We start from the raw sequence: 12,224 nt of genomic DNA on the forward strand, positions 1-12,224 counted from the left end.
TCTGCAACTTATGCCACAGCTTGCAGCAGTGCAGGATCCTTAACCCACTGAGCGAGGCCAGGAATCAAACCCGCATCCTCAGGGAGACTACGTCGGGTTCTTAACCCATGGAGCCACAACAGGAAGTCAGAGAATTATTTTTCCTTGGGGAAAGTGTGTGTGTGTCCAGCCTTTAACACATGGTATATCATAACTGTGTTAAATGAATGAATAATAATAACTAACACTTACTGCATGTCTACAGCTTCTGAGTGCTTTGTAGGAGTGATGTCATTTAATCCATGTAATCATCCTAGGATTTTTTTTAAAATCCCTCTTTTATGGATGGAAAGGAAGAAAAAGCAATTGAGGCTCAAATATAAGTGAAGTGATGTGTTCAGCTACCAAGTAATATATGCGTTGGGTGGAAGGACAGAAGCACCAGAGGGAAAGAACAAGACAGCAAGGGAGGGAGGAAGACCATCTTAAGAGAGGGCTCTGGGAAGGCTCAGGGAATTTCTTTGGAAAATCATCTGATTTAACAAGAACGTGCCTGGTGCACGGATCCACTTTCATTCCTCTCTACCAACAAGCGTGGAGTCCTGTGAAGAGCCGTGAAAAGGGGCCCAGCCTCACGTGGGATTGAAAGAACATAGATGACAGGGCAGGATTTTAAATGAATAAACCAATGAGACCTAATCAGACTGAAAAGCTTTTGCACAGCAAAGGAAACCAAAAAGAAAACAAAAAGACAACTTGCAGAATGGGAGAAAATAGTTTCAAATGATGCAACCGACAAGGAGCTTCATCTCTAGAATATATAAGCAACTTATACAACCCAAGAGCAAAAAAGCCAATCAATCAATGGAAAAATGGGCAAAAGACCTGAATAGACTGTTCTCCAAGAAAGATATACAGATGGCCAGCAAACACATGAGAAAATGCTCAACATCGCTGATTATAAGAGAAATGCAAATCAAAACTACCATGAGATACCACCTCACACCAGTCAGAATGGCCATCATTCATAAATCCACAAATAACAAGTGCTGGAGGGGCTGTGGAGAAAAGGGAACCCTCCTGCACTGTTGGTGGGAATGTAAACTGGTACAGCCACTATGGAGAACAGGTTGGAGATACCTTAGAAATCTATACATAGAACTTCCATATTACCCCGCAATCCCACTCTTGGGCACATATCCGGACAAAACTCTACTTAAAAGAGACACATGCACCCGCATGTTCATTGCAGCACTATTCACAATAGCCAGGACATGGAAACAACCCAAATGTCCATCAATAGATGATTGGATTCGGAAGATGTGGTATATATACACAATGGAATACTACTCATCCATAAAAAAGAATGACATAATGCCATTTGCAGCAACATGGATGGAACTAGAGAATCTCATACTGAGTGAAATGAGCCAGAAAGACAAAGACAAATACCATATGATATCACCTATAATTGGAATCTAATATCCAGCACAAATTAACATTTCCTCAGAAAAGAAAATCATGGACTTGGAGAAAAGGCTTGTGGCTGCCTGATGGGAGGGGGAGGGAGTAGGAGGAATCGGGAGCTTGGGCTTATCAGACACAACTTAGAATAGATTTACAAGGAGATCCTGCTGAGTAGCATTGAGAACTATGTCTAGATACTCATGTTGCAACAGAACAGAAAAATGTATACATGTAAGGATAACTTGATCCCTTTGCTGTACAGTGGGAAAAAAAATAAATTAATAAAAAGCTAAAAAAATTTTTAAAAAATAAATTGTTCACTAATCAAAAATAAATAAATAAAATAAATATGACTCCCTGAAAAAAAAGAAAAAAGAAAATACGACAGAAGCTGTCCTCACTTTGGGCTACTGACTCGGGCAGCCTTTAGCCGCACTGCGGAGACAAGGGGACAGAGAGCTGCTGAGCGCTCCTTGTCTAGGTTGCTGATTGTTGAGACATGATTCCGGGGACTTCACACAAACAGGTTTCATTTGGAATAACAACCAAAAGCTTTAAGGGAACTTGGAGTTCCTGTCTTGGGCTCAGCAGTAACGAATCTAACTAGTATCTATGAGGATGTGAGTTCGATCCCTGGCCTGGCTCAGTGGGTGAAGGATCTGGCATTGCCATGAGCTGTGGTGTAGGTCACAGATGTGGCTCAGATCCCGCGTTGCCGTGGCTGTGGTGTAGGCCAGCAGCTACAGCTCCAATTTGACCCCTAGCCTAGGAGCTTCCATAGGCCGCAGGTGCAGCCCTAAAAAGAAAAAACAAAAATAAAACAAGAAAAAGTTTTTGGAGTTCCTGCTGTGGCTCAATGGTTAACAAATCCGACTAGGAACCATGAAGTTGCAGGTTCAGTCCCTGGCCTTGCTCAGTGGGTTAAGGAACCAGCATTGCAGTGAACTGTGGTGTAGGTCGAAGACGCGGCCTGGATCTGGCATTGCTGTGGCTGTGGCATAGGCCAGCAGCTACAGCTCCAATTGGACCCATAGCCTGGGAACCTCCATGTACTGTGGGTGGGGCGCTAAAAAAATTTTTTTTAAGGGAAAAAAGGGAAACATGAATAGGAAAATAAAATGAGATGACCTCCCAGACAGGCACACTAAAGGCTCTGCCTCAGGTGCAGAGTGGCAGGATGCAGTTTTGACTCTGAGCTCCCCAGCAGCCTGTGCAATAAGTGAAATCATCACTTACAAGAGCCATGGTCTTCACAGGACCAAAACACACCCATGGTTCAGAGGAAATAGACTCTCTGATGTTGAAACCTCTCTTTTTTTTTTAATTGAATGAAAGAATCTTTAAATTCTACAGTGCTTTACAAGTTTCACATGCTTTCATATAATCCCCTAATGACCCCTCTTTTTTATCCCCAACCCCTATCTTGCCCCTCCCCTTTTCCTTTTCCCCACTAGTAACCACTAGTTTGTTTTCTGTATCTGTGCTTCTTTTTTGTTTTATTCACTAGTTTGTTAGTAATTTTTAGATCCCATATATAAGTGATATCATACAGTATTTCTCTCTCTGACTAATTTCACTTAGCATAATGCCCTCCAAGTCCATTCATGTTGCTACAAATGACAAAACTGCATTCTTTTCTATGGCTGAATAGAATTCCGTTCAGTATATATGCTGCACAGCTTCTTTATCCATTCATCTGTTGATGGACACTGAGGCTGCTTCCATGTCTTGGTTACTGTAAATAGTGCTGCTAGGAACATTGGGGTGCATTTATCTTTTTGAATCAGCATTTTGCTTTTTGATAATTTCTTTTTTCTTTCTTGGTATGTCATAGCCATGGCAATACCCATCCAAGCTGCATGTGTAACCTATGCCGGATCCTAAACCCACTGAGCAAGGCCAGGGATCGAACTCACATCCACACAGACAATATTGGGTCCTTAACGCTCTTGAGCCACAATGGGAACTCCAGTTTTTTGTTTTGTTTTGTTTTCATATATACCCAGGAGTGGAACTGCTGGGATATATGGTAGTTCTATTTTTAGTTTTTTGAGAAATCTCCATACCATTTTCCACAGTGGCTATATTGATTTCCATTCCTATCAACAGTGTAAGAGGGTTCCCTTTTCTCCACAGCCTCACCAACATTTGCTATTTGTGGGGGGGGGGGTTGGTCTTTTTAGAGCTGCACCCACAGGATATGGAGGTTCCCAGGCTAGGGGTCAAATGGGAGCAGTAGCTGCCTGCCACAGTCACAGCCATACCAATGCTGGATCCGGGCTGTATCTGTGACCTACACCACAGCTCATGCCAACACCAGATCCTGAACCTACTGAGGGAGGCCAGGGATAGAACCCGCGTCCTCATGGATATTAGTCGGGTTCTTTAACTGCTGAACCACGATGGGAACTCCTAGCCACTGAACCGTGATGGGAAATCCTGTTCTTTTTGATGATGCCCCTTCTGACGGTGTGAGGTGATACCTCCTTGTGAGACCTCAGAAAATTTTGTCTTGGCAGCATCCTCAATAGCATCCTCTAATGTCACATGAAGCAGACTTCATGCGTATGTCTTTGGCTCCATGCTGGCCTGTTTAGACGTGCAGCAGCAGCAGGGACCCATCTCAGGAATCTTGCTAGACAAAAAGGGGTTTGTCCAGCTATTTCTCTTCCTGCCACTTCCTCAGAGCCAAACCCCAGAATGAGAGGAACCACAGTGGGCTTCTCAATGCCATCCAGGGAGCACCGGAAGTCTTGTTCCACTGGCCCCACCCAGGAACAGGAAGGATCCAGGGGCCCTGAGAGAAAAAAACCCTGAATGGACCAGAGATTAACCCATGGAGAGAACAGGTAGAACATGGCCCAATGCTTGAGAGGTGTTAGAAGGTACAAATCAAGGGAAAGCAGCCTTCATGGTAGCCTGTCCTCCAGCTCCCCTCTGGCCTGGATGGCGCTGGGAGGATCAAGGCAACCCCTCCGAGCCCTTCCATGGTTATATCACGGTCCTTCTTTCATGGCTGAAGGGCGGGGGCCTATAGATGCTTAAAGATCAGATTTTGACTTTTGTTCAGTTAAGATGGGCTGAACCTTCTGAGCTCTTGCCCAGGAGCTCTGGGAGAGCCAAACAGAGCGGCTCACCGCCCTGACAGCCCTGAGGTGGGCAATTTTGTTCTGTGTGTGTTCAGATTAGGAAATTGGGGCTCGGGAGGTAGAGGCCTGAGAGAGGTACTTTTGTTGGAGATGACAGTCACTGCAATGCCTGCTGCTGCTGCTGCAGGGCTGGCACGAATCCTCACCAGCGTCTCCAGTTCCCAGGTTGGTTAAGACAGGCCAGCGTGGGACTCCTTCTAACAGTGCTCCTCAGAGTCAAAAGAAAAAGGACTTGACAGGTCATAAACAGACCTCTCCCCACCCCGCAAAACTCGGTCATTAGATCCTGAAGATGTCCTTGGTGGCTGTGCCAAAGGAAGGGGTTGGCCCCCCTTCCCCAGGCACATGGGGCATAAAAGATGAGCATGACGCAGTCCTTGTGCTCAAGCGCTCACCATCCATTGAAGAGACAGACAAGGAGCCGGGGGTCCCCATGTTGGCAAGAAGGGTGAGTACGGGGGCCACAGAGAAGGTGTCCCCTGCCCTGGACATTAAACATGGAGAAGGAGCAGGTGACGGAGGATTCAGACAATGAGGTTAACATGTGCAATGGGGCCTGAAGAGGGAGAGGCAGCAGAAGAATCCAGAGGCCCGGGTGGGAGGCCTGGGGCTCTCCCCGGTTCCCAAAAGGAACGCAATGTCTACAGACACTGCGGTTGATGCCACTGGGTGGGAGGTGAGGGAGGGGAGCAGTGTGCTACTGATACCTACTGAAAAGTGGCCACAAGCGCTGCTAATAGGTCTACAGCCCACAGGACCGTCCCCCAAAGCAAAGAAACCTCCAGCTTGCCCTACAGTCATGAGGAGCCCCAGAAGGCTCCAGGACAGGGCGGTGGCATGGTTAGAAACGTGTCCCTGGAGCCCTGACCCATTTTAGAGAAGTCAGGAAGCTGACCCTTTGCAGGGGAAATGTGACGGAGAGAGGGCAGTTGGAGTGAGGGAGCTGAAAGCCTGGGGTGGTGAGAATTCCCCTCCGAGGGAGTGTGGGGTCGTGGCAAATCCCAACTCAGGTATCAGAGGTCCTGGTTTCAGCTTAGCTCCTCCAGCCACAGGCTGGATGACCTGGGGCAGGTCTGAGAATGCTCTGAGCCTCTTGTCTTCTCATGGGTAAAATGGGGCGTGAGAACACATACTGTCCTTATTCCTGTGCTGCTGATCAAATAGGGCCATGTTTATGAAAGAGTCGTGTGAAGTGAAAAGAAATGCAGATGAAAGTTATTGTTGTACTTTAAAGAGATGCTGGGGTAGGAAGAGCATCTTCTCAACCATGATACCATTTTTTGCTCCTTATATTAAAGGAGAACATAGAGTTGGGCAAGAAGAGGAAAATGAAACTCCCCCATCATTTTACCATCCAGAAATAATGGTATTAACACGTAGGTATATATGTTTAGCTTTCCAGACTTGCATGTGTATGTTTACATGTGCGTATGATTTTTTCAGTAAAAAAAAAAAAAAAATGGGCTCTGGCTTTCCCCACAAATACGTGTCACAAATAGCATCTCATATCAATAAAATGTTTCAGAGTTCCCATTGTGGTTCAGTGGGTTATGAACCCAAATAGTATCCATGAGGACTCAGGTTCGAGCCCTGGCCTCACTCAGTGAGTTAAGACTCCTGAGTTACTGTGGCTGTGGTGTAGGCTGGCGGCTGCAGCTCCAATTCAATCCCTCGCCTGGGAACTTCCATATGCCTTGGGTGTGAGCCTAAGAAGCAAACAAACAAAAAACAAATAAAATGTTTCTATGCTCTTATTTTAACCAATAAGAGTCTTCTGCTATTAGATGGTTGCATCACTTTAAATTCACGTTTACAAATATAGCTGGGAGTTACATCTCCTTATTGGCTTTTTGTTTTGTTTTTTTATTTAAGCATAGTTGATTTACAATGTTGTACTAATTTCTGCTGTCTAGGAAAGTGACCTGGTCATACATATAGATACATTCCCTTTTTTGTATTCTCTTCCATCATGGTCTATCGCAAGAGACTGGCTATAGTTCCCTGTGCTGTACAGCAGGACCTCATTACTTATCCATTCTAAATGGAAGAGTTTGCATCTCCTAACCCCAGACTCCCAATCCATCCCATCCCCTCCACCCTCCCCCTTGTCCTTATTGGTTTTTAATTCAATTAAAGCAAAAAGCATGGTGCTGAGAAGTGCCTGGCAGCAGGTCATGGGGCACAGGCAGCCCCCGCCCCAGTTTGTGCCCTCATCTCCGCTGGTGGGAACGTTTGTACAGGAACCAGCAGGAACAAGCATATGAGGAGTAATAAATACTTCCCACTTGGAGGAAGAGCCGGTGGTAACTTTATCACAGTAACTTTGCTTCCTGCTCAGCAACTGGGGAAGAGGGGATGGGTGACCCACCCTGAGAGGCACCTGGTGCATTTCACAAGTGCCCCAAATGCCCTCTAAAAACCAGCACAGCAGCCCCAGCTAAGGCCACTTCCCCAAAGCTGCGCCAACTGGGAATCATGAGTGTGTGACCTGCTTTGCTCCAAGGACACTATCACCTACCTGTAATGTCCCACCCAGGAGGGGGCCGAGCTGACCCAGTGGGGGTGGTGGGCTTGCAGACTCACCTGCACTCTCCTCTCCACCCAGGTTCCCTTGTGGCCCAGGGCGCCTAGACCAAAGGTGGTGGCCCTGGTCCATGGGGCAGCGCCAAGTGTGAAGCTTGTGGTTCATCTCTCCTGAGACCAGTTCAAAGTGTGGCCAAAGCTGCACCGCAGAACTGCCTGGAGCAGAGCGAAAGCAGAGGTCACAGTGGGTCCTGGCTGCCTCCCTCTCCTTCCCCCTCCCCTCCACACCTAGGAGCCTCTTCTGGCTCCAGCCTCTCTCTTGCCCCACTTCTGTTTCCCCCTTGGGCCGCTGTGTCTGGCAGATTATCAGACTCTGTCACCCTGCTGACATGTGCTTTTTTCATACCAGCCCCGCAGGCTGGGGTCCCTTCTCCAGACCCAAGTCCATCACTCCTCAGAGCGAGGTCTTGGAGACCTGGAGGCCTGGGGGCCGGGGAGGGAGGCGGTGGCAAGAAAGCCAGGCGAGAGAGAGGAGGCGTCGCTGAGGAAGGGGTGGGGGTGAAGGGCAGAGAGGGCAGAGGAGGCAAGGTGAGCAGCGCTTCATCTGTGGAAACATCCTCAGCTTAGATTTGGCTCCCAGCCCCGCTGCCCGCGAGTTTGGCAGAAATGAAGTTGCGGGGAGAGGAGACGAGAGGAACCCGTCCTTTCCGGTGGGCCCTGAGTCCCAGGGTGGCTCTGACGGGCGGGAGGAGGGGCGTGGGGGGGCGGGGAAGAGGGCGCATTGACCCCGCAGGGCCTGGGAACTAGGAACCGCGCCTGCGCCCAGTGCCCGGGGCTGCGGTGGCCTGGATCCGGTGCACAGGCGGTGTGCGTTCTTCCGACCATAGACCAGAATTATGCTCCCCCTTGGAAATGGCTGGCTCCACAGATGTTTGAAAATCCCCTGGTGCTTGGAGACAAATGATGCAAGTCAGGCGGTGCTGACGGCTGGTGCTGGAGCCAGCGAGGGGGGTGACGGATGGGGCTCCCGCCCTGGGCCATCCATCACCCTCCGCGGGACTCCCACAGGGCCAGTGGGCTCTCCAGCGATATTGCTTACGCTGGAACGTGATTGTGAAACTTCCAGAAAAAAAAAAAAAAAAAAAGAGGGGTGGCACACTTCAATGGGCAGATGGGCTGCTGGGCGGGGGAAGAGGCTAGGGCTGGGGCTGAGGCACTTCACGGCCCCTGGGGTGAGCTGAGCCCAGCCCCCCAGGACATGGTGGGGACAGTCCCCCCTCTGCAGGGAGAGGGGAATCACTTACCGGCTCGCGTACCTGTGGGAAAAGAATCTGAAAGAGAATAGACATGTATACATATGTACCACTGAATCCCTTTGTTGTATTGCAGAAATTATCACAACCTTGTAAATTAACTGTACTTCAATAAAACTTTAAAAAATTAAAAAAAAAAAAAAAAAAAAGCTCCATATGCTTGTCCTGGTGGGTTTCCACTGGGCCTCACACTCCCACACCCGCCTTCAGAAGTCCTGTCAATTCAGCCAAAGGCACCTGCTGACAGGAAGGTATTTTCTCATTTTTGCCTCACAGCTGAGATGGCTTTGTCCAGTGCGGGCCAGGTGGGCTGGGGAGTGGGGGGTGAGGCCCTGAACAGAGAGGGGGGCAACTGGGGAGCCCCCCAACTGGGGGGAAAGTGCTGCCACAGAGGTCCACAGAGCCGGGAGCTGTCAGCTGCTGCAGCTGACAGGCTTGGCTAAAGAAGGCCAGAGCACCTGTTGAATCTTGAGGGAAAGACTGCGGGGAGGGCTGTTTGCTCTCACACGCCCCATTAAATATTCCTGGAATCCAAAGGCAAAAGGAAAAAATAAACCACTTTGAAGTTCCAGGCAAGGGGTGAGTTGGTGGGGGTGGGTGGGGCGGGTCCAGGTACAGCTGGACGGGCTGGGCTGGGAAGCTTCCTTCCCTGCATTCGGGAGCTCCATGGCTAGGCAGGGGTGCCACGCTGCCCCTCCCCTGCCCTCCAACCGGGTGTGTCCGGGCATCAGTTGGTCCTTGGATCTGCAGGAAGTAAGGGGAGAAGGGTGGTGTCCCAGGGTGCAGCTGTGCCTGCGTTGGAGGAAGAGCCTGGGGCCTGGGTGCTTCTGGGTGGGTTGATTTCCTGAGAGCTCAGGCCACCCTGGGGCTCTAGTAAAGCAAATGGGTACATGGTACTGGCAGGGTGCCCACTGCTCTAAATGCTGTGGCTGCATTCTCACTACTAACTCACAGAGTGGGTACCATTATTGCCCCCATATTACAGATGAGAAAACCAAGGCACAGAGAGCTAAGTAGCTTTCACACAGCAAGATATACTCAGCAGGGAAGCGGAGAGGCCAAGATAGGAACCCACCATCTGGCTCCAGAATCCTGGCTCTTGGAGTTCCCGTCGTGGCGTGGTGGTTAACGAATCCGACTAGGAGCCATGAGGTTGTGGGTTTGATCCTTGGCCTTGCTCAGTGGGTTAAGAATCTGGCATTGCCATGAGCTGGGGTGTAGGTTGCAGACTCAGCTCGGATCCCGAGTTTCTGTGGCTCTGGTGTAGGCCGGCAGCTACAGCTCTGATTCAACCCCTAGCCTGGGAACCTCTGTATGCCGCAGGAGCAGCCCTAGGAAGAAAAAAAAAATCCTGGCTCTTAACCAGGACTCTCCACTGTCTCTAACTGTGGTGTAGGCAGCTGCCCATCTGTACCACAGTCACAGCAACACAGGATCTGAGCCATATCTGCAAGCTACACAACGAACGGCTCATGGCAACACTGGATCTTTAACCCCACCAAGTGAGGCCAGGTATCGAACTCGCAACCTCACTGATACTAGTCAGGTTCATTATCACTGAGCCACAATAGGAACTCCTCTTTAACTGTATTTTAAAATCAATGCTCCTGCCCAAGAAGCGTCGGGCGGACCACACCCTGCCCACGCTGGCCCCCACCCCTGGAAGTTTCTCCAGAGTCTGTGACTGGCTTTCTCTCTGGGCTGGAACCCTCCTGCCCACCTGGACACCCTTTCCCAGCCTGGGGCCTGCTTCTTGTGTTGTTCCCCCACCTCGGGAAGCAAGAGAGTTTCACAAAGCATGATTGCTACTAGAAAGGAATGTGGGAGAGGCGTCCAGGGCCTGCCGCCGGCCAGTGCTAGGACCATGGCAATCCTGAATGGCTGGGGTCTTCAGTTCTTGAAGGGGGCTGTGAAGGCAGCAGCAGGGCCCTGTTGCCCCTGAGCTGAGCATGAGGAAGAGGATGGGAGGGTGGTGGGCTGACTGCCCCTCTTACCTCCCTGGGCAACAACCCCCGCCCCTACACACACACACACAGGCTGTCTCTCCTTCCCGAGGCCATGGCTAATCCTCTCTCATTGGAAGCCTGGGAAAAAGCCTCCATGACCCAAACTCACTCTCACCATCTGCTGAAAATGTCCAGCTTATAGAACTCTGTGGAATACGGTCTCCTTGTCTCCAAGTGACTCATCCAGCGTCCACCCTGTTACCAAGAATATCTTTCCAGAACACAAATCAGATTAGGTCTCTCTCCTGATGAAAACCATTAAAAAATGCGATGGGGCCAGCTGCCTACACGATGTAGTCCTGATGTCTGAGGATGTCACACGAGGTCCCCAAAGTCTGGCTCAGCCTACTGGCCTCTGCCTACTCGATCTAGCTAGAGCAGAGGCCATCATCAAGTCCAGGTATTGGTTAAGCTGCTTTTCCTGCCCAGTGACTCCTCAGTCTGCTATACAGCTCCTATTCACCCCTCAAAGCCCCACTTGACACTTGTTCCAGGGTTATCCTCAAGCACCTCTCTCCAGGGGCAAAAACAAACAAATACACAAAAAACAACAAAGCAGCATAACCTGTGGCTCCACTATCATATACCCTCACCCCCATAATCTCTCCACTGTCATGAGCTGCTTCAAAGGAGGTAGTTTCATCTTTGTATTCCCAGCGCCCGGCACCAGGGCTGCTCCAGGGCAAGTATTTGGGAGCCAAAAATACCTGTTACCCTAACAGCCTGCTTGCATTTGCTCCATTAGTTCTAGCACAGGAAGCCTTGTGGCAGGGTGGGGGCTTGACTATAGCATGTGGGAGTTCTGATGTGACAGAGAGGGGATCCACGCTCTGGGAGAGTCGGATCCAAGGAGGTTGGAGAAGGAGGCACGAGGTTCAGGGCCCCTGATGAGCCTTCAGAGACCTGGTGGGCTAGGGCTGGAGGGCTTGGCTGATGGGTGAAAACCGAGCCCTCTTAACCTCGTGGCTTTCTGCAGGAAGAATTCCTGCTAAGACCAGGAACAAGACAAGGATGTCTGCTCTCGCCACAACGATTCAACATAGTTTTGGAAGTCCTAGCCACAGCAATCAGAGAAGAAAAAGAAATTAAAAAAAAGTCCAAATTGGAAAGGAAAAAGTAAAACCATCACTGTTTGCAGATGACATGATATTATACCTAGAAAATCCTAAAGACACTACTGGAAGACTGCTAGAGCTCATCCATGAATTTGGTAAAGTTGCAGGATACAACCTTGCCCAAAGGAACTCCTACGGCCTCCTGACCTCCTGATTCACCCAGCCTGGGCTCTCCCCTGAGACTCAGTTCTGCTCACTGGCACCCCCTGCTGACTGCGCACCTTCAGGCCTGGGCACCCAGCTCAGCCCATCCCAGGTCACACTAGCTCATCAGCATCCCCATCCTCCTGCACCCTCCACAGGCAACTGCTTCCCCCCACCCCCGGCCGCCTTCACCCCACACCCCTCTGGTCTGCCCAGCTGGAACCTCTGTGCAGTCATAGAAAAGAGCAGGCATTGGAGCCAAATCAATCTGTGTTTAAATTCTGACTCAGCCAAGTCTGTGTCCTCGTGTGCAAAGAGGTGGTAACAGACTCTCCTTGAGGGTAAGTCTGGGGAGCAGACATACTGCACATAGAATCTCCACAAACAAACAGCAGGTGCTCAATACATGGCAGCTCTGGGTTGTTCCGCACCCCTCACCCTGGCCCCGGCTCTTCCCTTCACAGTGGTGAACACAGGTGACCACAAGGGGCTCACGGACCCTGGACCAGGAGCTGGTGAGGGGCCTAT

The 12,224-nt window shown here is 50.0% G+C and overlaps 1 long non-coding RNA gene across 1 annotated transcript in view; it reads right to left on the minus strand.

Annotated features, from left to right (window-relative positions):
• Window positions 1-12,224, minus strand: part of LOC102164518 (uncharacterized) — a 103,195-nt gene that overhangs the window by 23,086 nt on the left and 67,885 nt on the right. Inside the window, exon 2 of the long non-coding RNA XR_305912.4 lies at window positions 7,179-7,334. This is a non-coding gene — a long non-coding RNA (uncharacterized LOC102164518). The remainder of the gene's footprint in view (window positions 1-7,178; window positions 7,335-12,224) is intronic.

This window comes from Sus scrofa, chromosome 10 (assembly GCF_054392235.1).
Source record: "Sus scrofa isolate SSC_HxYL_T2T_F1_AM1 chromosome 10, Sscrofa_HxYL_maternal_Yorkshire_Landrace_v2.0, whole genome shotgun sequence".
Taxonomy (NCBI): Eukaryota; Metazoa; Chordata; class Mammalia; order Artiodactyla; family Suidae; genus Sus; species Sus scrofa.